The sequence below is a fragment of the Ambystoma mexicanum genome, chromosome 1p (genome assembly GCF_040938575.1).
Source record: "Ambystoma mexicanum isolate Mex_15411 chromosome 1p, UKY_AmexF1_1, whole genome shotgun sequence".
NCBI lineage: Eukaryota > Metazoa > Chordata > Amphibia > Caudata > Ambystomatidae > Ambystoma > Ambystoma mexicanum.
Genome location: NC_090921.1, coordinates 833,970,823 through 833,996,224, shown reverse-complemented (window position 1 = coordinate 833,996,224; position 25,402 = coordinate 833,970,823). Strand labels below are relative to the sequence as shown.

General features: G+C 47.5%; 1 protein-coding gene across 4 annotated transcripts in view; it reads right to left on the bottom strand.

Moving 5' to 3' along the window:
• The window catches only part of POLR3C (RNA polymerase III subunit C), a 685,095-nt gene that overhangs the window by 649,218 nt on the left and 10,475 nt on the right, over positions 1–25,402 (bottom strand). The gene's annotated exons all lie outside the window — the stretch shown is intronic.

Below are 25,402 nucleotides of genomic sequence, written 5' to 3'. Positions count from 1 at the left end.
CAGTATGATAACATTTAGCTAATCGGCTGACTTTTGGGTAAAATGCCCTATTTTGGTTTTGAGGTAAATTGGCGCTTTTTTAAATGATAGTGTTGCAGTTTCTGCTGTGTTTTTTCAAGGTCATGTCCGTGCCTCTGCGGAGTTAATTATTTTGGAAGATCCATTTGATCCTGGAGAAGTTATTATGGAAAGACAAAAATCTCAGGGTGGCCTTGAGGACATTGTAGCTCCCGAATAGGTGCCCTGGATTTACAATAATATTATTGTCCGGCTGTCCGCCAGTGCATGATGGACTGGCTTGTGTACCAACTGGCGGACGCGGTTACAAATATGATTGCCTTTGAGTGTAGGCCACACCAGCTGTTTGATGTGATTGGTGCCGGGAGGGTGAGCTGTAGTCACTTCCTTCTCCAGTGGCCACGTCGATATGAGAATGGAAATGGGCGACCAGAGGGGTGGGACAGAAATGACCTTTTCTGGCTGAACTGAGACTGTCTTGTGGTAGGTTAGGGTTTGTCTTGGGTAGGACGGAGTGTGTTGCCTGCATAGAATAGGGAGGAAGGATTGAGTATTTGTATATTGGTGACAGGGCCACCATGTAACCAGAGTTCAGAGAATTGCATACCGACAAACAGCTTACTTTTTGGGAGTTTGCAAGGATGATGGCCGAGTCCATGGGACTTTGGGAGGTGTTCTGGTATGTTCTGAGATGCATGTGATAAATGTCACGCTGCAACGACTGACTGCGGGTGGTAGGCATACAACGGAGATCTACACTGGTGACCTTTTCTGCAAGGCACGCATGTACGACAGGGCCATGGACTAGATGGGGAGATGACTTGGGAGAACCACTGATTGATGGTGAATGGGTTAAGATTCTGGCTCAGGCAAAGCTGCTATCTAGGAATGCACAGTTCTAATGGATACAATATAAGTGTGATATACGTGCATACATCACACCTGCGGTGGTTGCCAAAATGGCCCATGGTTTGGACTCTAGTTGTTGAAGATGTAAAAGAGAGGTGGGATCCTACCTGAACATGTGGCAGCGTTGTGATGGGTTTCATACAAACAGTCTGGGAGCAGGTGATTGGTAAATTGGTTGACATCACTGAATTGTCAGTCCAGGCTAAGGTATGGCAATGTTTAAAGGGTTTACTTTCTTGTGAAAGGGGGAGGAGGCATAAAATGCTAATTCGAGCGTTGTTCCGAGGGTTGATCCTTGCTAAGCAGCAGGCCATTACCATAGCTTGGAAGGCACCAGGTGGACCTTTGTTGTGCAACTGGCAGAGGGATTTAAGAAAGTGGCCTAAAGTTGAACTGGATGGCACGGATAGACAGTGGATGGGGTCGCAGGTAACTATGGTGTGTGGCATGAGGTGTGTGATCTGCTGCAAACCTCATTCGATCTCAGACTTCTCAAGAGAGATGTATCCAATATTTGAGCCCTGGGTTGCAATAGGGCTAATTGTCATGGGTGATATAGGGGCCGGTGGGGTGGGGTCGGGGGACATTGTACGTATGTTCTGCGAGTCAGTCCCCTCTTAAATAGAGGCATATGTCAGGTTTGTGGTAGGAAGGGTGTTCCTGTATGATCCCTTCACGCTAGAGTATTCGGGGTGTTGGCGTGTATGTCTAAGATTGAGTGGTTTGGGGCCCTGGGGACGGGAGGTGATGATGCGTTGGTCATGCCTGTATTAAGTGTTTAATGTTGACAATGTTTCCGATTGTTGTATCGTGCTACAGGCTTGAAACTGTGATGTAATAGAATTAAGAAAAAAGGATTGGAGCAAAAGAAAATAATACAAGTTGCAGAAAGTAAGATTTGATGGGCAAGAAGGAGGAATTCGGGATGCTAGCCTCAGTTTGAAAAATAGATGCACATTCTCATATTTACTTGCCAGTCTAAAGTTAAACCAAACCCTTTAAGGATATGTGACCCCTGGATATTTGTAACATAAGTAAGATAAGCAGGATTGTCAACATGTATATCCTAATCGGTAGGGGATACAAGTTTAAAGATTTCTTTGGGCCTGTGGGGCAACAAGGGCAAAAACCTCAGAAACACAGAAATATGTGTGAACAGCCTTACCCCAGATAGTTAACTCTTGTGCTGTGAAGCACAGCTAACCAGAGAAGAATGAAAGATGGCTGCCCTGCTAAACATTTTTCTCCGTGTCAATTTTAAGCAAAAACTAGACCCTGGATGACAAAGTAAATTATCCAGAGGAGAATCGCTTTACTTTATGAATCGAACATAGATGATATGTACTGTGATGAATCCCAGGATATTGTCCCTGCTTCCCTAGGGGGAGCCCCTTCCCATGAGGCCAGGGAGGTGAGGCCGCTACCCGATAGTTCCCCTGGAGTGGTAATCAGTAGGAGGGTTGCATGAGTAGAGATCCCCCCTATGGGACCAGAGACGACCATCCAGGGAGAATGCAGTATTCCCAGACTCTGTCAACCCCTCCCTCTACCTCTTCTCATACACAAGCTCCTTCAATAGCCCGCACTTCAATATGTGTAGCCCAGACAGAAATTCCTACATCCTACTTGAGGAGTACTGAGACAAGGGAGAAACGCAGAAACATGAAGATCACTATGAGAAATAACTATTATAACTGTCTATTTGCTCAGAAAAAGCATGCAAAAGTCACATCTTAAAGAGACATGGGACAAGCCAAAAAGGGAAGCTTGCCCTGGCTGGAGGAAGCAGGAGGTAGAAGGCGAGAGGAGAAGAGAAGCTTGCCCTGGAGTTACCAGGAGGGTCGAAGGTGAGAGGAGAAGAGAAGCTTGCCCTGGAAGAACCAGAAGGTTTGAAGGCGAGAGGAGAAGAGAGGCCAGGAGAGCACGAACCGAGACGCTTACCCGCAGGGAGATATTCCCACATCACTTGTTGTACGGTCAAAGAAGTTGGATAAAGGCCAGGGATGGGACTCTCCCACCGCCCCCCTCCAAGAGTCAACCTACCAAAACCCAAGAAAGGTGGGATGGAGGGAAACCTCCCCCTAACATTGTGAACTGTAGACCTGAGAGGAGAAAGTTATCCCCCTAGTCAAGAAGATTAAGGAAAGCAGTACATGAAGGACCAGGGAAAGGAGGTCCTTACCCGTGGAGACTAGCCAAGAAGAACCCAATTGTGAAGACAGCCATAGGCAATAAGGAATGCTGATGTTTCTTTGAAATGTGTTTTGAGAACTTTTTAACCTGGAAGTTTGTGTTTTCCTTGAAACCAGACTGCAGCCTGGGGAAGGGAGGCATTCCCTTAGGATACAGTCTCACTTTGGAACTCTTGGAGACTCATCACTTCTTTTGTTTAGTATTTAGGGCAAGGGAAGGAAATAGGTTTCTGACACAGGACTGTAGACTTTTAATTTTGGACATCCTGACAGACTCCTTAGTATTTTTAGTTGAGGCAGGGCAACCTGTCTTAGAAATCGGGTAATATAGGTTTCCCTTTTTGCACTTAAATACACATATTTGCCAACCAGCATGCCTCCATTGTGTCAGACTTATACTTCTGCACCCCTACTGTACATATTATTTTCTTTGAGGCCCTAAACTTGAATGAGAACCCATTGAAAACCTAGCATGACTGGTGGTCCATACTGATTGACTCCCGTCTGCCACAGATACTCTTCATCCAGGGACGTCATCTAGGGGTCACCAGGGGTCTCCCTTGCTACCCCTGAAAAATAAATGCCTTTTTTTCATTTTTTTTTTTTTTTTTTTAGTGCAAGTTCCTCCTGGCTGTGGCCAGCGCCATTGTGCCTCTTTGCTTCTGGAGGGGCTTACTTTCTTGTTCGGGCTTCTTAAAAAAAACCAAAAAAAAACAACACAAAAGAACAAGGGTTCCGCAAGTCTAACACTTTCAGTACTGACCCTAAATAAGAAAGAATAGGAATACCAAATAATGTGTCTTTCAGGAATTCTATACAATAATTGCTAGACTCATTAAAGGTTTATTTCAGGCACACTTCAGTGGGTGAGTCACTGATTTAGTCGGTTCTTAAACACCTCAACTCAGCCATTCATCCTTTTGAGGTTGATAAATGAGTACCAACACAGGTTGGGTTATACTGGATGTATATGTTTGCTATATAAAGCGCTTAAGCCTAAGTGCTATATAATAACACATCATTATCATTTGGCCATGAATGTCTGCTTGCATTCACAGTCATTTGGTAATATGGGCCTGTACACACTGATCTTAACGATACATATAGCGATCCATTCTTGTATGAAATGTACAGCACGTTATAGCGATATGGAAACCATATTTTTCGCAGTGTACTGTTACGCTCACCTGGTATCCACGGGGAAGCCACCCAGCACTGGTTGGATGATTTGCACTCTCAAACCCTCTCCCGGTCCTTTGGTAAGGCCTCAATACCAGATTGTCTTTATGTTTTCCCACCTCCCTTGGTCTCAACTCCTTCCTCCCCCTTGGGCCTTCTCCTCACCTTAATATTGTGAAAGGTGGATTCTCCGGCCTGCTCCTCGTGGCAGGGGCGCATAGATGTGGGGGGCGAGCAGCGACCAAGTTACTTCACTGGTGCAAGCCCCCCTGTGGGAATCCAGGCTTGCTGCGACTCCGAAGGTTTGCTGCTTTACAGTCTTTATAGGCAGTTCTTATGTTCCTCTTAGTTCGAATAATAATGTCTTGCTTCTTTCCTTTTAGGTATGGAAAGGTATTTTGGTGTTGTCATGCAGTTTGAAAATGAGCATGGGCCGGTAGGCGAAAGCGCGGTGTGCGCGATGCTGTCCGGTGTGTAATGCGCGATGCGCGGCGCGGTTTTGCCTTTTATATTGCTAACCCGTCTCTTTTCTCTCCTTGCAGGTTGCGATGTTCCTCGCCAAGCGCCGTAATGTTCCAGCAGTGATACTGACCAGGAGCTGACTGCGCAGGTAAGAATTGTGTGGCTTTCTTCATTCGGGAGGAAATGTGAGTAAACGCTTACTAATGCTGTCTTTCTTTCTCCTGGTCTCCTTTCCAGGTTATGGTATTCCAGGATACATGCGGTGCCGGATGATGGGAGTTCGTACCTTCAGGTGAGTGGAACTGAAGTCAGCGGTGAATTGAAGACAGGATACTGTTCCAGGTAAGTTTCGTAGTGTTCTTTCTCTCTCCGCAGGTCCTTGGTTTCAGGTAAGCTGGCATCAAAGAACTGGACACAGTGAGCATTATGCTGCCCACAGCAGAATAATGCAAAGCATGTTCTGCTGTTTGGGTGTGGCTTAAATCGTCTCAGGTAAAGTAGTCCAGGTAAAATAGCCCCAAGGCCTGCCACATCCAAAGTAGTCCAGGTAAAGTAGTCCCAGGCCTGCCACACCCAAAAGACTAGACCGCATAGCTCAGTTCCTTGTAACTGAGCTATGTGTGTGCCTCCATGTTGGCTCAACCCCCCCACCAAACCCCCCCAAGTTAAATAGTCCCAAGTAAATAGCCCCATTCTAATGTTGGTCTCCATGATGGTTCTGAGCCTGTCGCCAAAGGCGCCAGGACTGACTCCAAGAGAGTCTTGGATGAGGTTTTAAGGCCTTTGACCTGGCCCTAACTGGAAGGCTGACTTGCCAGTGAGGGCCAGGGGCAAGGGTCATGACATTTCAATGGACCCATCTGTGGCTTCAGTGTGCAAGAATTCTGGGAGGTGTAAGGAACTCATGGTGGCAACAGTAAAGACGGACACAAGTTATCAAACCTAAACCTAAAATGGGAGTAAGAGTCGACCATCAAATGAAAAATAAGGCAGTCCTAGTGGCATTGTGTCAAATAAACAGGGCCTATAGTAAGAAAAACCTATTGCCAATCCTAACAACTAATACTAAAGAGAGTGGGATAGTTTTCAAGGAAAGAAGTCCACAAAATAATATGTCAGGATGGAATAGTCAGGGTTTTCCTACCCTGCGTTTTGTGCATGGGATAGGTGGAACCTTTGAGCACAACACACTTCTTGAGCTTTCCCAGCACGAGATGACAATTCCGTTCTTAGCTTATCATCAGGAGCCTCAATGGCCAAGTCTCTTGCCTTCTAGGGTCATAAAATAAACCAAAAGTTTCCTTTTATACGGGATTTGAGGTGATAGTCGCTCACCAATGGGTCCCCCTCTTCCGGGCGCTGACCCTTCTCGATTCCCAGTCTCCCACGCCAGGATCACTATGGATCTTGATTAGGGCGATTATGGTTCACCCCTGGGTCCCCCTCTTCTGGGCGCTGCCCTTTGTTCCTGGTGACGTTGAGTGATACGTTTTCCACCCCCTGGATCTCCCTGTTCCGGGCTTGGATTCCAAAACAGTTCTTGTCGATATCAGGGAACTCAGTGGTTGCTTCTCCTAGTTCTGAGGGCCTGGTAGGTTTAAAAAGAACAACAAACAAAAGTGTGTTTCAGATTGCGCTTGAGGAGATGGTTCCACTCCTCGGTCCCCCTCTTCTGGGTGCAGACCCTTCTCAAATATCAGCCTCCCTCCGCCGGGTTCACTATGGCTTACTCTTCACTTTAGCAGGAGTCACTGCCTTTCCTTCTTAATGTCTTTTCAAACAGTTCATAGTGGACATTCCTCTACCGGGTTCACGTTTGTCAGCACTCTATTTCTTGGGACTTTATTTAGACTTAGCCCCTCTTTACTTGCATCCCTCCACCGGGTTCACTCTTGCCGCTTCAAAATTCTTGTTGCCTTCAATGATTGCGGGATTCACTACTCTTACGTTCTTAACAGTTTGTAGATAAAAGACTTTTGAAGTGTACAGGGATTTTGCTAGACCTCCTGTATGACCACATTGACCTGTCTTGGCGGCTCTCCTACAGCCTTCTGGTATCAGTAGTTTTACTCAACATGGGATTGACCAGAGTCTCTTGCGTTAGCACCCACGTGGTGCCGGTTCCCTCTACAGCTGGTTTTCCCTTTTACAATTCACAGTGCTTTGAACTTCCTTCAAATGGCCACTTTGCGACCTTCATTCATCACAGTTCGGTTCCTATCGGCTTTTCCTTCAACTCACCTGCTGTGATGAACCGCTTGGCTTTCTTTCTCCTTGGAGTCAAGGTTGGTACCACCGAGACAAGTGTCTCCCCCTGCTTGGCAATCAGCGGAGGAGGGGCTTGCATACTGTAGACATCTGCTGCAATACATGTAGGCTATTGTTCACTGACTTATCATTCGCTCTGTGGAGGTTTCACAGGCCTTGGTCAGAAAAGACAAGGTCAACTCTCCCTGGGTCACTTTTTCGCTCTCTGCTGTCTTTCTCCTCCTCTTGAACTGCCGTGCTGAGTTAGCTCTTATGTCGTGCCGTCTGCCCTGATCGTACTGTGCTCTTTTGCTCCACCTTTTACCCCTGTGGGAAAAGGAAAGGGCCATCAGGTGTGTGTGATTTTGGTCAATTGCCTGACTTTGCCTGACCCTTTGGTTGGGACATGTCAAGTAAACAGGTTGCATATTAGTTTGTTGTCTGTCGTGTTGGGAGAAAGCGTTCATGTCAGAGCGAAAGGGGGGGGCAGTGTTTTTGACTGTCCTATGGAAGAGGATGGGGAAAAGGTGTGCAAAGAAGGGGAATGCCGCGTCTAACCCGTCGCTGTCCCACTTCTACTCCCCGAGGTCCCCCCATCCAGGTGATCCTCCCTCACTGGTCCGAACCCAAGAACTGGATACAATAGCGATGGCCGTGTCCTGGCCACCTGGATGACAGATGCCCAGGGTTTAGCCAGGGAGACACATTCAGGTTTCTCACAGAGGGCATCAGTCGCCTCCTCAGTCTCTGCGTCTCACATGACGGAGTCACCCCGACTATAATGGGGTTTAGCCGGTTAATGTGAAAGACCCTGTACATCTGTTTAGGTCCTTTCACGTAAATGAGATAATTCACCACAGTAAGGCCCAGTCCACTTGTCCTGAAGGGCGCTGGGTTTGACAGTCTCCATAATCCACACCCAGTGGCCTAAAGAATAGACTGTCATTGTGGCCTTCTGGTCGTGCAAGTGCTTTGTCAGCTCCTGACTGGCCTTTAGATTCTTTGTTGACTGTTCCATATACTTTGCCATTCTAGAACGAAGGCAGAGTACATAGCCACCACATCTCGTGACAGGGATGAGGGTTTGCTTTCCCATCCCTCCTTCACTAGACTGAGGGGACCTCTTACAGGGTGTCCAAACAGAAGCTCAAATGGGTTAAACCCTACTCTGCTCTGTAGCACCTCCCTGTTGGCAAACAGAAGGCATGGAAGGAGAATATCCCATTTTCTCCTCAGGTGCTCTTCCAAGCCACCTATCATGCCTTTCAGGGTTTTGTTGAACAGCTCAACACACCCATTGGTTTGTGGATGGAAGGGGATAGAGAACCGGTAGGTGACTCCACACACTTTGCACATCACATGACCTTCATATATGCCGATATGAAGTTTAATCCCCTGTCAGAAACTACTTCCTTGGGGAACCCAACACAGGAGAACATCCTAATCAGAGCCTTCACAATCACGGGAGCCTTGATGCACCTCAGAGGGACAGCCTCAGGGTATCTTGTGGCATGGTCTACCACCACCAAGATATATCTGTTCCCCGAGTTGGTTTGAGGATCCAAAGGACCCACAATATCTATGCCCATTCTCTCGAAAGGCCGCGCAACCACTGGACGTGGAATTAAGGGGGCCTTTGTGGCACCACCTGACTTGCTAGAGGTTTGATAAGTCGGGCAGGACTGGACAAATTACGTAACTTTTACGCCAAACTGCAGCCAGTAAAAGTGTGCAGACTGATGTCTTAGCCACTCCGAAGTGACCCGCTAAAGGAATTTGGTGATCCAAATCCAAAATGAACTTTCTGTGGCATTGGGGAATCACCAAACTTCTGGTGCCCTTGCCCTCAGAGTCTTTTGGCTCTCTTTACAGGAGTCCATCCTTCAAGTACACTTTAAAAAGTCCAGGAGCCTCGCCCTTAGACTGCTACTCCGGCAGCTTCCGCAGACCCGCCAGAGTGGGACACTATTTATGGGCTGTGAAGAAGTCAGTCTGACCTGGGCTGATGCAAACTCATCCAGCTTGGACAGACCCTTCAGCTCTGCGCCCACCTGTCCTCCACCTCAGGTTCCTGCGCTGCGCCAGGCAACTCTGAGGTCACAGAGTCCCCTGCTACCAAAGTAGGGCACGCAGGAGTAGGCGACTCAGTAGTCTGTGGAACTGGACAAGGGCCTAGTGGACACAGGGCTACCGGCCATGCCAGTCCTTCCAACAAGCCCTCTGGAAGCACTCCGGGCTCTACGGCTCTCACAGTATTCAATCTGGGGCTCTCTTTCACCCGCGATCGTGTAGACGCTGCAACTATTTCGGGATCAGGAAGATCATTAGACAACAGACATGGGACAGGCGTGGGTCGTTTCACCTTGCCAGCTGAACTCTACCATTGCCAAGAGGCACTTAATCTTACCATCAAACCCACTTACTCACACATCAGGCCCAGCAATATACTGGCCTGGCTGTACTCACTGCCGGGTGACAGTAGTGATGCTAGCCGCTGTGTCTCGGACCACAGGAGTTTTGTGTCCATTGATATACATATGTTCTAGATAGCGTTGAGTATTATTGGGAACTGGGGTTTCTTCTGGAGACCTGGTACCACCGTTCCCACTCAGTGAAACCAATCCAAATTTGGCCACTCCCTGGCCTAGTGGGAATTCCGCCTCTGAGGGTCCCACGCCAATGATGGCCTCTTCCACGAGTCTAACATTCACTGCGGCTTGCCTCGGTAAGGCCTTGCAAGCAGGATCCCCTTTCCTATGGCCCAGATCCTTACACACGAAACAACCTTTGGGTGGTGAGAACGCAGCTGTGTGCACGGCTGAACTAGAGTTTTGGGATTTCCCTTCGTTCTTTTAGGAACCTGACTTTGAAGAGGATTGGGTTGGACCTTTATCCTTGTTTACTTTTTTTGTCCGCCGTTTGGGTGGACTCGCCTGAGCCTTTTTATGGACTTGAGTACTCACAAACCTGTCGGCAGCCTTTGCAAGCTCCCTAGGGTCTGTGGATAGTCTTGTCCACTTGCTTTTAGTGTAGGTCAACCTCATAATTTTTCAACACATGCCGACACGCAATCAATTGTACATCCCTTTAAGTGTGTCAACTTTGTTGTTACCAGACACCCACCTGCTCAGATATTTCAACAAGTGTGTGAACGCTTGAAATGTCTGCTCGCCTTTCTTCCTGAGCTCTCTGAAGCTCTTGATACTGTTCTGGGGTTTTACAGAACTTCCTGAGGAGGGCTGCCTTCATAAACAGGCATTTCCTCAGGAGTTAACTGTAGAATTGCATCAGTCCCTGGTGTAGGTAAGCGACTCATCAGGGCTGCACCCCACAGTACCGCATCCACCTTCTGTAGCTGAAAGGCCAGCACGAGCACCTCAAACCAGTCAAAAATATCCTTCCCCACTTCATAAGCCTGTACGAAGTCTTTGGGGATGTGTGGTCAGGCTTATCCCAGACACTCTGGTTTGAGCCACTACTGCTGCTTTCGCTAGAGGCGGATCTGTTGGCCTCCCTTTGCTCTTCAAGCACCAGCTTCCGCAGTTCTATGATATACTATGATAATTATAGCACGCCCATACACAAGTGTTTCAAAGCGCAACGAGGCAGGGGAGGGGAACAAAGGGGGGGGGGACAAGACAACGATCTTACTAGGCCAGTGTCATTGAGATCACACAAGTGCAGGGGCGAGGAAAGGGGAAAAGTGCTGAGGGAAGGGGAGGAGGAGCAAGTGTAGGATATAGGATCTCAACATCAAGAGACAAGAAGTGCAGCCAGCAGGTGGCAGTGCAAGGTTAAGTGCAAAACAGCAGGTGATAGATAGTGCAGGTAGGGGGACTGTAGGGTTACAGATACAGCCCCAAAGTGCAGTGCAGTTGTGAGGGCAGGGACCTGGGCCCGTGGTTCAGAGCGTAGCCATGTAAACCAGTGCAGTATCAGACAGGAGATCAGCAGGGAAGAGGAAGAGAAAAGGCAGAAGCAGCTGCTTCCGGAACTGGAGATGGTTCTGCTCAAGTTTCAGAGAGGCAGGGAGGCTGTTGCAGAGGGAGGTGCTGCCGAAGAGAGAGATCTGCACCCAGCTCGTTGCTTGGATAAGCGCCTGACCATCAAGGATTTGGAGGTGGAGGAGCAAAGGGCTCGAGTAGGAAGATATTTCAGAAGTGAAAGCTGGAGATATTTTGGTCCCATGCCCTAGAAGGCCTTGTGGACAATGCAAAGGGTCTTGAATTTGATCCTTGCAGCTACTGGAAGCCAATGGAGTAATTTCAGTGCTGGAGAGATATAATCCCTGGGCTTGACGCCAGGGACAAGTCTTGCAGTCCCGTTGTAGATGAGTTAGAGAGGACGGAGAGTAGAGGCAGGCAGATTTAAAAAGAGGCTGTTACAGTAATCAAGCCTAGAGAGAACCACAGCTCTAGAAACAGTGAACTTCTGGGGGAAGGAGAGGAGAGGGAGAACACCTCTGAGGAGGTGCAGTTGGCAGTTTGACTTCTTAGAGACGTCAGAGATGTGAGGAGAGAAGGAGAGTGTAGAATCGAAGATAACCCTGAAGTTCTTAGCCCAGCAAGTGGGAGCAGGAGAAGGGCCAAGAGAGGTTGGCTAGAGAGTGAGGGGAAAGATGGGTGCAGGTGTGCCAATGAGGAGGATCTACGTCTTGCTGGCATTCGAGCAGAGATCATTAGCGGCGCACCACTCTTGGATTACAGAGACAATTTGGGATGAGAGAAGGAGAAGAGGCGGCAGTAGGGAGCCTGAAAGCACAGAAAGTTGACGAAGAATGCAGCAATGCAGTGGGCAAGAGGTGCCAGTAATTGGTTGAACAACCAGGGAGAAAGGTTAGACCCCTGGGGAACATCGCAGAAGGAGAGAGAGATAGAGGAGAGGAGAGGAAGGACCTAGGTTGGACCTGGGAGGGCCGGTCAGAGAGGAAAGAAGTTAACTAGGCCACAGCCTGATCAGTGATACCCAGATTATCACGGAGCAGGTTGAGCAGGGTGGCATGGTTAACCATGTCAAAGGCAGAGGAGAGATCGAGTAGGATGATGGGAGATTAGAATCAAGGTTGGAGAGCAGTGACCTTGTCCCGCTGTTTCCGTTCCACTAGCACTAGCTTCCTCTACTCGAGCAGGAGCTTTCTAGCCGCTATCTCATTAACAGCCATAACAATTACTGGGCCACTTAGAGACTGTGCCAAGGCCTGGCACATATGGGATGCCGCACTAGCCCCTGCCCTCACTGACACACTCGAGAGTTGAGAAACCATACTTGCCCCTCCGGCGGGATTGGCGAGAAACACTGCTCATGCGGTCGTACTCATCATATTACCCCTCTGGAAAGTCTTGTCAGTTCGGGTACATAGGGCCTAGCCCGTCCCCTGGGGTCTTCTACCCAACTGCCCTCGCTTCTACTCAAGCTTGGAGGTTAGTGAGCCACTCAGATTTTGCTGTGGGGAAGTCCCCTCTCTTGATATAAAACATGCAGGACATCCTTGGTCATGCCTTTTCCAGTCTCCATGTCAAGCTCCATGACCATCACTAATACTTAGCAGTGACTAAACGTTGTATGCAACAGTACTTTTATTGTTGGGTGACTAGGCTGTGTGCAAGGCTCCAACTGATCCGACCGCTTGCCACCAATGTGACAAATCAACTTCTGAGGCACCAGTGGTCCAGGGATGAATATCGGTTTCTAAACCATCAATCAGCCCCACACCTCTAGTACACCAGAAGGGATCCCAACAAATTGGAACACAAGTCAATTATAAACCTACTTGTCCAATTTTGGTAACGTTGACAGAACGGCAGGCTTATCTTTGCAAGGTTGTGGATCGTTGGTTAGTTGCAACACAGCGAAAATACAATTATTACCCATTGATAAAAGGGCTGTCCAGTCAAGGTTGCATACAAATATCTACTTTATTATTACTACAGTTCTAGCACACTATAAAATACTACCCACCCTGTAAAGGAACACAGAGGACAGACAGTTTCATGAAGGAAAGGGAGGCACTCTGGATACTGACAGGAGGCTAGTTGGTAAAGTAATCAGTCTTAATGTTCAATGTTATTTGGTCCCAGCAGCAAGGGGCAAAGGGTCGTAATTGTCTCTAGGGGCCTTCGGAGAAGGACAAGGGGGGCAGAACCACAATGTACCTGATGCTTAAGAAGTTCTTTGTGCTCGACAGCGTTGAGGCGGTTCCAGGGAGCTTGGCAGCTCCCAAGATAGAGTTTGAGACGGGAGACAGCTGTGGGTATATAAGGCAGCAGGTAGTTTGACAAGCGAGTCTGGACGGACGGCTGCAAGGTGGCCTACACGGCGGCTCGGGGTCAAGAATAATTGCCTCTGTGTTGGTTGGCGGATCGGGAAAGCTGGTCGGGGTGTCTCGGACAGCTCTGGTGACTGCAGCGTGACAACAGTCAGCTGTGCAGCCGGTGCCGGTTCAAGGACTCAATGGTCTCGAAAATGTCCTTAAAAGATGGACGCTGGTTGATGCTTGTGTGGCACTCCTTCTAGCTTCTTCACAGGGCTTGTGTCCCACCTAGGAAGCTTGCTGGCAGAACCTAGCAGGGCACGCTGTGTTCTGGCTGGGTACCGGTTCTGGTGCTGCTGGACGTGTTCCCTGGGAGAGGTTTAGGGGAGGGATCTTGCTTCCCTCTTGGAACTCCTTCCTTTACGTGCGGAATATCTAAGGTAGACTTACATTTGTTCTAAATGCCCTCGTCAAGGTCTTCGAAAACATCAATGGAGACATGCAAACACACACGGAAATTCTACTGGAAATGCAAAAGATATAGACCAGTTTGTGGCCTTGAAAAATGTGATCAACACTACAGTTAGCCCCGCTCTACAAGTCATCACTGAAGCAATGGCTTTGCAAAGAGAAGAGATACTGCAACTGAAGGACACAATAAGAGAACTGAGTGTGTCAAACATTTATTCCTAAACCATATTCAAGGAAAGAGAACACCTACGCAGAAGACTCAAGTAGTTGAGATCCACCCTGAGTCTACTCCACATCCTTCCACATTTGAGGACACCCCGCTTTCCCAATTTGTCCTTGAGGAATTCTGTCGCTTGGCCCTACAGACATACCACCTCCACTTGAGGAACAACATCCCCAGCAGGAGCAGGGGGATAAAGTGGATGCGGAGGAATGGAAGGAAGGCTTACAGCAAACTTATAAGCGTAGAAGAAGACTCAAAAGGAAAAAGCATGGGAGAAAGAATAAAATGCCAGAGTTACCGAACACACAGGAAAAAAAAAAACTAAAAATAAGAAGTCTAAAAAACCTGGGAATAGCGAAACAAACAAATTCATCAATGCTCTAACCAAGCCGGCGAAAAAACAAGATGCTAAAGAGGAGAAATCAAAAGAAGGTCAAACAACCAGTGGTAGCCAAAGGAATTCTAATTTAAATCTGGGAAAAGGAAACCATACAAAAGGAAATGCCGACACAAGTCCATGAAGAAATGATAATGACTAAAATTACTGTAGGTGTACAAACTGCTCTGAAGGAAAATCCCAGGCGGGCTCAAATTCATCCCTCAAAGATGTGAGCACGTCAGGCAATGGATGGAAACAGTTGCAATGGGCAACGATTTTCCTCCCAAGGACAAAATCATCAAAAACAATACTTCAGCAACAAGGCACCATGTTAAAAATAGCTCCAATATTTTGCAGAACTCTCAAAAAGTCTCAAGGTTTACTATCTGATCTTACCCCAATAGATGCAATTGAGGATAGATTGGATTTGGTCTGGTCAGAATCGAAACCAGAGTCAATAACTACACCAGTATGAAACAGTCACAAAGGAAAAAAAATGGAGATGCCAAAGGAGGATAAAGTATCTGCGGTACTGACAGAAGCCAAGGATGAAGTACCGGTGTATGAAGAGCCGGTCTTCTTTGCTATTCCAAGACACTGGTTTACCTGTCAAAAGCCAACTTGTGCTTGGTATAGCAAGTGGTGTTTTTCTACATGTTCTTGGGTTAATTTGTATACTTATGTTTCTAGGAGTTTTGCCGGGTTTGAGATCGGTCTGTAGTTGGAGAGGTCTTCCACGTCGCCACTTGTATTTTTTAAAAGTGGCTTAATATATGCTGATTTAAAGGATCGTGGTACAGTTCCTGTTGTGAGCGACAGATTTAAGAGGTTTCTGTAATATTCTGATGACGTTCCTAGTGCGAGAATTGATTTGTAGATCTCAGGGGGGGGCAGGGATCCATGGGTGATCCCTCTTTCTTGCTGTGTTTTACCAGCTTGACGAATGTCTCGACTGATATTTCCGGGAAGTTTTGGAGTTTGTGCTGCGGCTCCTTATCAGGTCCGTTTGGTTGGTCTGTTTTGTATGATTTGTCAGATGTCGCTGATTTTGTTTTTGAAATGGTCTGCCAAGTCGTTGCACAGTTTCTCTGAGGGGTTGGAGTGTTGTCGCACCCTGGTGGGTTTCTCATTTCTTTTATGATGTTGAACATTTCTTTTTGTGTGTTGGTGGCATTGGTGATTCTGTCATCATAATGCCTTCTCTTTGCCTTTTGAATTGCCTTCTTTTATGATCGGATTTGTTTCTGGAACTGTGTTTTCTTATCTTGGTTGTATTGTTTCCTCCATTCCAATTCCAGTTTCCTGTTCTTTTTCATGGTGCTTAGTAGTGGGGTGAACCATTTTGCCATTGCTCTTTTCCTTGAGGGGGTAAATGGTTTTTACTGGGTGATGTTTTTGATTGTATCAGTAATCCATTTGTGGAGTAGCTCTGCTTTCCTGTCTAGGTCTGCCTTTTCCAGTTCTGCTGTTGATGGTTTGGTCGTCTCCAGTTGTTCTATTAGGTTGCTTGCTTTGACAGTTTTCCAGTTTCTTGTTGTGGTGGTTGGGATCTTGAGGGGCTGGATGCTGACTTGAGTTGGTAGTGCGATCACAAATGGAATGATGAGATGGTCGCTCCAAAGTATTTGTAACGGTGGTGCTGTGGTGATACGTTTTTTCTTGGTAAAGATTGCATCAAGGGTGTAACCTGCCAAGTGTGTTGCCCCTTTGACCAACTGTTAGTGAGTTTTGAGAGTTAGCTTGTTTTTCTTCTAACCAAATGTTGATGGCTATGTTAGTGATGGCTTCTATGAAGTTGTCGACAAAGGTTTCATCGTATGTCGGAGGTCTGTAAACCAGTACGAATTTGATGTTTGTTTTTGGATTTGCCGATAGGTGTATGACCATGGTTCCGCAGTTGATTACGTTATGAGGTTTGTCTGTTTTTACTTTCAGGTGTTCTTTGAATGCTATTGCGAGGCTTCCTTTTTTATTTTTCCTGTTTAACTGAAGGCATTTGAAGTTGGTGGGGAGGCAGCTTTGGAGTGTGACTTTGTAGTTGTCATCCAGCCATGTTTCTGTGATGAATAGGATGTCAATGCCATTGTCGCAGAGAAGGTGGAATCTCTCTGTTGAGTGTTTTGACATGGATCTTGCGTTTATTAGGTTGCAGTGGATTTTAAAAGGTATAGTTTGGTTTGTGCTTTATTGTCGGCGTTGTCTTCTGATTGGTGTTAAGGTTTCCTTCCAGGTCAATCTCTAATTGAGGTGGTGGTACAGTTGTGTGTGTCGCCGAAAAGCTCTTCTAGGTTGTCTTGGGTTTTTGTTTTCATCAGGCCCCTCTTCTAAATTTTGTGGCTGTCAAGCGGAGGGTCCTCTTGTTTTGGTGATGTTAGGAGTTAGGGCATCTATGTTCTTGTTATTTCTAGCTTTGTCAATTCTTCTTCTTCGTGGTTGTGTTTGGTTGTCGGTCGTTCTTGATTTGTACGTTGGGTCGGCTCGTTCCGGTGAGTGGTTATTTGGGAGGTATGGAGTTGGGTAAAGGGATTTCCCTCTTCTCTCGGCGCTGGTTCTGTTGTTGTTCTCATCTGTGGGAGTGTGCTCTGCAGTTGTGAGTCTTCAGTGGTGTTCAGTTGGGTTTTTTTCTTTCTGCTCTTTGACTTTCATTTACTCTGCATTTACAGTTTTGAGATTTTTTTGGTTGGTTTTTTCTTTGGTTGGTTGTTGCAGAGTTGGTCTTTGTGTTTTGGTCCGGCTGTCTTGTGGTGTTGGACTGGGTGTGGGGATTGTCTGATACAAGCTTGGGCTCAGTCTGTTGGGCTGGTCTAGTCAGGTGATATTGCTGGGGTAGTTCAGTCGCTGTCTCGAGTTTGGGTTGTCCGGTTGGGGAGGTCTAATGGGGTTGTATCGCTAGGGTATTCCAAAGGTTGTCCCTAATGTGGCTCTCGCTGGAAGAGACTTACAGCAATAAACAAATCTCTGTGGTGTGAAGCAGGGTACTGTTCACAGCACCATCTTAGAACATCAGGCCAATGATTACAGTGCCATCTTGGCGCGGTAGGGCTAATACTCACAGCACTGTCCCAATGTAGCACCCTCTAGAAGTGGTCTAAAGGCCTTCGTGCCAATTCTCTAATGGTGCGACGCAGGTCAACATTCACAGAGCTATCCCAGTGTGGTCCAGGCTAATAGTCATGATACTATCCCAGTGTTAATAATCACAGTATTTCCTTAGGAAGGCAAATGCATCAGTAATCACATTACTATTCTGTTGGGGTGGTTTCTAGATGTGATTCAAGTCAGTATGTGGTAGACTCAAAGGGTGTGGCGCAGTCTAATAATCGCAGTACTGTCCTAAAAGGCAGAGGCTAATAATCCCAGTACTCTTCTATTGTGGTGCTTTCTCGATGTGGTTCAAGTCAGTAATTGTTGAGCTCCAAGGGTGGAGAGCAGTCCAGCAACCACATTATTATCCTAAGGAACAAGCCAATAATCACAGTACTATTCAGGAAGGCGCAAGCTAATAATCACAGCAATATCCTAGAGGGCGCAAGATAATAGTCACACTACCATCCTAGAGGGCACAAGCTAATAATCAGAGGGCAAAAGCCAATAATCAAAGTACTATTCTATAGTGGTGCTGATCTCCAAGGTTAGGGCGCAGTCTAACAATCGCAGTATTATCCTAAGGAACAAGCCAATAATCACAGTACTATCCTAGAGGGCACAAACTAATAATAACAGTAATATCTTAGAAGGTGCAAGCTAAAAGTCACAGTACTATCCCAGTGGGGCACAAGCTAATAATCACAGTGATATTCTATAGTGATTTTTTCTAGATGTGAATCAGGTCAACGTGTGCTAATATCTAAGGGTAGTGCACAGTCTAACAATCACAGTATTATCCTAAGGAACAATCTAATAATCACAGTACTAGCCTAGAGGGTCGAGCGCAGTCTTACAATCACAGTATTATCCTAAGGAACATGCTAATAATCACAATATTATCACAAGTTAAGTAGATTGGTTATGTGGCAGGGCTTCCGGAGTAAAGTGATTGCTCTACTCCCCACCCTGCCCACCCCTACCTTCTTTGTTGCTGCTGGTTGACAGCTGGCTACTGCCTTCCCCTGTTGATACCTGCAGAAATGATGTGCCCTTTGCCTTGGGGCCCTTAGCTGCAGGGGATGCACGGGCAGAGGGCTGCCCTGAGAGGGTCAGTAATGACCTAGATGAAACACCAATCAGGGACGGAGGGTGGGCTGGGAGGCGGGTGGAGGAGGGATAACAAGGAAATGGAAACGGGCTGGGGAGGGAGGCTAGTGGGAGCGCACACAGGCCTGGGGGCACCTCAAAGCAGGTGGATCAGGCAAAATTAGAGGCCCAGAGGGGTCTATGGGGCAAACCAATCACCAGGGTCTGCCGATGCTAAGTGACCAAAGCACGTGCAGTACGGCTCGGTAGGCCCAGCTTCTGCAAAGACAACACCAATCAGGGACGGAGGACGGGCTGGGAGGCAGGATAACAAGAAAATGGAAGCGGACTGGGGAGGGAGGCTAGCGGGAGCGCACACGTGCCTGGGGGGACCTCAAAGCAGGTGGAATAGTCAAAATTAGAGGCACACAGGGGTGTAGGGGGCAAAACACTCACCAGAGTCTGCTGATGCTAAGTGACCAAAGCATGTGCAGTGCGGCTCGGTAGGCCCAGCTGCTGCGGCGATAACTCCAATCAGGGACGGAGGGCGGGCAGTGAGGTGGGTGGCAAAAACTGTCCATGAACAACACACAGACACAAAGAATGCTTCTCAAACACCCCATCAGGTCGAATAGGCAAAATTAGAGGCCCAGAGGAGTCTAGGGGGAAAAACCCTCACTAGGGTCTGCCGATGCTAAGTGACTAAAGGACGTGCAGTGCTGCTTGGAAGGCCCAGCTGCTGCGGCGACAACACCAATCAGGGACGGAGGGCAGGCAGCATAAACTGTCCATGAACAAAACACAGACACAAAGAGTGCTGCTCAAACACCCCATCGCTGTCTGCTCATTCTACTCATGTCAATGTGGCCAGGAGATTGGCATCTCCCTTCCTGAAGCGCTGGCGGTTGCCTTGGAGACGTGGTCTTCTCGTCTCCAGGCAGCGCGCCACTCGCGTGTATACACAGCTGATCTCAGCACGTCGGGGCAGGCCCCGCCTTCGGTGAACATTCATAAGCACCTCTCTCCCGCGTGACACTGCTTCTAATTAGCATTATTTCCTTTTCTTGCATTCTGTTCTTAGACCTGTGTTACTGACTACGGAATGTTATTTGACCATCCTTTTTCCTGCTCCTTTGTACTAGTTGAACCGGATCCTGCGTCCTATTCAGGTCGCATCTATCTGTCTTATCGGACCTCCTCACTTCTTCCGGTGTTCCAGTGCTTTGTTCTGCGACAGAGCCTTGCCTACACTTCCAGTTTCCTGGCGGTTTTACCCAGCTTGCTTCCTTGGATTTGCGTGCTACTTTCACCACCCAAGAAACTTCACGCTCAACACACATGTTGGTTCCGTGGGGGAAACAGGTGAGCTCTTTCTTGCTGCAAGTCTTTACTCTGCCGCTCTAATCCTCTGTCAATCTTTGCAGCATCAGAAATGGGAGAGAGTAAATTCCATATCTGAACACTAGTGCTTTAGTGTCTCAAACCACACACCTGAACTCCAGTATTTTTTGGGGATCAATCAGTACCATAACTTATGCTACAACCCCAGTGTTGCTGGGAACCAAGTACCAAGACCTCATACCTGAACTCCAGTACTTTTTGGGGATTATTCAATACCAGAAACTTATACTACAACTCCAGTGTTGCTGGGGACCAAGACCTCCTACCTGAACTCCAAGACCTCTGCAAGACTTTGATCATCAGATTCCTTGTACACTCCTGAACGCTATCCTGCTAAGTGCACCATCCTGGATCTAGCCTGCGCTCTGCGTGCCTTTCGTTGAGTTCTCCTATACTAAAACTTCTGTGTTTGTTATTTTCTCCTGCCATTGTGTCCTTTCCACAACTATTCAGACCATCCTCCCTTGGGTAAGATACTACTTAGATAGGAGTCTTAGTCTGTCACCATCAAAATAAGAGGTTAACTGGGCCCTTTCTTTTCTTTAGTCATCTTGGTCAATTGCTACCACCATCCCAAGCCGCCCTTCCGCCAATCCAGGATTATCAAGTAGTTCCTCCAACAAGTGGGTTAATAATTACCAGCATTTTCTCCTCTGTATTAATTTGTTTCCTTTGCAGCCTTGGTGTGGCGGTGTGGGTGTCCCCGCTCTTTTGGGTAATCAACTCCTCTGTCTTAATTCACCATACAGCAGAGGGGTGTATTGCATAAAGAGATCCTCAAGTTGAGGAGGCCTGGTTCTGGGTGTCTCACATTTTTGAGAAGCATCACAGGTTGGGCTGAACTATTGTCCCGAGCAGCTCTCTCTTTTCCGCGGATCTGAGGTTGAGCAATGCCCCAGCCAGTTCAGCAAAGCGGTGAGTAACCGAATTAGAAGCCAATGCAAACGGTTCCAATGGAACCTTCGGAGACAATGACACAGATCCTGCAGCTCGTTACGGATCTGAGGGCCGAGATGTCTTCCATGCGAGGCAACTTTCAACAGCCTGTTGACGCTATCCATTCCTTGGTCGCCACCGGCCAACAGGGGGTGGATACTTCAGGAGCCACCGGTTCTGGGTCCCCCACTTCCCGGCAGGAAGCCGCCCCGATAGTATTGTCGGCACAGTTCCAGTTGGCTCCACCAGAGCGGTTTATGGGAGACCCAAAGCATTACAGGACATTCATCAACCAGTGCAAACTGCATTTCCTGTGTCAACCCACTTCCTTCCCTACCTCTACCATCAAGGCTGCCTTTATCCTGTCTCATTTGGGGGGTACTGCAGCCACTTGGGCCAACCCTCTGTTGGGAAACTAACAGCCATGTCTTATACAATTGCGACGCACTGTTGTCCGCCATGAGCAGGGTTTTCGATACCAAATATACCTCACAAGCCTCGGATCTCGAGCTGCTCAAGCTCAGGCAGGGTTCCTCCCCTCTTCTCATTTACCTTGCCCGCTTCAATCAGTTGGCAGACGAAAATTATTGGCCTGGAGAAAAAAAAAAAAGACAGCTGTGTTCTACCAGGGGCTTTCAGAAGAGTTAAAAGACACTCTTTCGACGGTACCCGTTGTACCTACTGCATTTGGGGAGCTCTTAGACATGGTACTCCAGATAGATGCCCGTAGGGCGGAACGTAAAGGCAAAGAGGCCCAACATTGCTCCCTCGCTTCCGGATGCCCCTATGGCGGCAGTCTCCACTCCAGAACCCATGCAGATAGGGGTAGTCAGAGGACCGCTGACCCTGGCACAACGGGAATACCGCCGCAGCCATAATCTGTGCATTTATTGTGGGTCATCAGAACATCTCCTTCCTGAGTATACAAAGAAGCCAAAAAAGAAGGCGGGAAATGCAAGATCCCGACAGTAAATGGAGTACATACATCGGGAAAGCTATCTCTGGACTCCCGCTTACACAACCAGATGGCGCTGTTTCATCTTCCTGTGTCCTTTACGGTGGCCTCCAGCCCTTCAGTTCCAGTCTCTGTTGTTATCGATTCTGGAGCTACCGGAAATTATATCGACCAGCACTAATCCGCAGTCTCCGGTTTTGCGTTGGTCGATAAACCACAACCAGAGTCAGTTAGCGCCGTTGACGGTTCAGCACTCGTTTCTGGCCTTGTTACCCAGCAGACCGTTCCCATTTCCAAGAGCACCCCGGAGGGTCACTCGGAGTACATTGTCTTTGATGTGATCAAGGCTCTAGCTTACAAAGTCATCTTGGGCATCTTGTGGCTTCGCCTTCACAATCCTGTTATAGAGTGGGCCTTGGGGTCGATTCAATTCCCCTCCGCATTCTGTAACAACGAATGCTTAAATACCCTGGGTATCGTTTCTGCGGGGCCCTGCCAGGCCCTGTCCACCATGCCATCCTGCATACGGGTGATCACCACTGCACCTGTCGCTTCCATCCCACCTGAATACTCCAAGTTCATGGATGTGTCCGACAAAGGGAGGGCGGAGTCATTACCACCTCACTGGGTCTACGACTTTCCCATTGACCTAATCCCTGGGGCTAAAATACCATCTGGCCGGGTTTACTCTATCTGGACAAAGCTCTTGCTATGGGGTTCAAACGGCCTTCGAAGTCACTGGCGGCCTCCCTGCTTTCTTTTTGTGCCAAAAAAGGAGGGTGATCTACGCCCTTGCATAGATTACCGGGCGTTGAACGAGGTGACAGTAAAAAAAAAAGTACCTCCTACCCCTCATCTCGGTGCTGGTTGACCAGTTGGGTAATTCCCAGGTGTTCACCAAACTGGATCTCTGCGGCGTGTACAACCTCATTCGTATCCAAAGTGGAGACGAGTGGAAAACGGCTTTTAAGTCCTGCTTCGGTCTTTATGAGTACTTGGTTAGGCCGTTTGGTCTCTGCAACGCCCCTGCCACCTTCCAGGCGTTTATGAACGACGTTTTTCATGATATACAGGATCAATACGTCGTCGTATACCTGGACGACATACTCATGTACTCAGCGTCCTTGTCTGATCACATACTACATTTTTCTAACATCCTACAACGGCTGAGGGACAGTCACCTGTTTGCAAAAGCAGAAAAGTGCTTTTTTCATGCCATGGAAGTGGAGTTCCTAGGGTTTGACATCACTGACGAGGGTATTAGAATGAGTACCTCCAAGGAACTTCAATCCTTTTTAGGGTTCGCAAACTTCTGCCGCTGCTTCATACATTCTTTTTCTGGCATATCTGCTCCACTCACAGCACTGACCAGCTCCGGAACCAGGTTTGTCTGGAGCCCTGCAGCTAAATCTGCATTCACCCGGTTGAAGGAAGCGTTTACCTCTGCTCCGGTTTTACAACATCCCGATCTGGACCTGCCTTTTTTTGTGAAGGCTGATGCCTCGGGCTACACGATTGGGGCAGTGCTTTCCCAGTCATGTCCACGAACAGGGGAAGTCCACCCTGTTGCTTTCTACTCCCAGAAACTCACTACATATGAGAGGAACTATTCCATCACTGGAAGGGAGCTTCTAGCCATCAGGGATGCTTTTATGGAATGGAGGCATTATCTCCTGGGAGCCAGACACACAGTCACAGTGTACTCAGATCAGAGGAGCCTTCTAGCCTTCAAATCTATGAAGTGCCTGACTGCCCGGCAAGCCTGTTGGCACTTGTTCTTTTCCCAATTCCAGTTTAACATTACTTATCGTCCTGCACGGTTGCACGTCCCTGCTGATGCACTGTCCCGACGGTCTTCAGGTGTTCCTCAGGGGAACCGAGAACCGGTCCCTCTTCTAACCGACAATGTAGTATGTGGCTGTACCATCCAACCCTAGCTACACTATCATTGAGGAATGGGTTGTTTCCAACCCTTCTGAGGTGGACTAGTTCAACCTTGACATCCAAGGAGGTTTGCCGTTTATTCAAGGTCGTGTCTTTGTGCCTCCTGGTCAAGCACGGTTACACGCCCCCCAGTGGGCTCATGACAGCCTTCGCGGCTCATCCCGGACACCAGAACACCCTCGAGTCTCTCCGGCATTGGTCTTGGTGGCCTTTAATGTCACGGAATGTACTGGACCATTTGTCAATCTGTGATGTTTGCGCCCAATGTTAAACATTTAGGGGAAACCCGTAGTGCTCTTGCAACCGCTTCCTGTTCCCTATAAGCCATGGCAAATGTTATCTATGGGTTTTGTTGTGGAGTTACTGTCGGTCAAAGGGTCTTGACACCATCCTTGTGGTCGTTGACTATTTCATTAAGTATGCTGTCTTTTTCCCTTGTACTGGGCTTCCGTCTGCTCCTGCTTTGGCCGATCCGTTTCTTGTACACGTGTTTAAGCGATTTGGCTTACCATCCACAAGGCATAAATTAGTTTTCAAAAATGGATTAGCAGAATTTGCTAATGAAAATATTTTTGATTAGCAAATAAACCTATTTCATTAGCAATTTCTACTCCTATGTTAAATGTCACCAGAAGTTAGTTTTACCCCAAGACATACAATTAGCAAGAATACAGCATGTCTATGTACCTCTGAAGTAATACATGTTGTGCAATGAGTGTAAAATGTAATGGTTCACTGCATGAATGGACTACATAAATAGATCTGATAAAAAAAGCTCTGTAAACATTTTTCAGTGCAACGCTCTGTGCAGCTGGGTCATGCAGCAGTCAGTGGTGCATAGTGCAGTGTCCATCTCAACAAGACATCAATAAAGATGCAATTGTGCGCGTGTCCTTTTTATTTTATTATCAAGTTTCAATTAACTAGTGTTTGGCATAAAACAGTCACAAGCAACTGCCCAAGATGAAGACAGCAGCTACAATGAGTTTATGACAAATTGGGGACATTAGTTATCTTATTCTGCAGAACCAAATGGCTAGATGCCAGTCTCTTGATCTGCCCAGGTCATTGAGGCCCTGATGCAGCACCTACCAGTTACTAGGGCCATAAAGTTTCATCTGCGCGACAAATAGACCCAGCAAGTTAACATGTAATCGTCCATTTGTGGTCTGGCTTATTGCAAGACAGCAAAAACTGGGAGGATTTAAAAGATCAAAATAAATGATCTGAAGAGGGAGACCGTCCCAAACACCTAAAAGCCAACAGAAAAATCATCAGGGTGCCCAAGAGGTCGGAAATCTCTTCTCTAAACCTTTGGCGCACAGGCGCCGCATCATTGTTTGAAGTACTGAGTGGCAAGTAAGCAGCAAATTGTGCAATGTAATGCCCATCAGGCCACCAACACTGCCTAAGGATAAATAATGCACATTTCTGTTCTTGCCAGCACACTGGTGTGGCTGGGTTGGATCAAATGATTTGCCCAGTTTAATTAAGCAGTGAAGCCAGAATTTACCAGCAACTTACCACATACCTTCCAAGCTCTAATTAGTACACATTTGTTTTGTGTTTCAAGACCCACAAAATGGTTGTTTATTTGCAAAGAACACAAATCACTCGAAGCAACCACCTTTGGGGGAGTATTTGCACCACCCTGAATATAAGA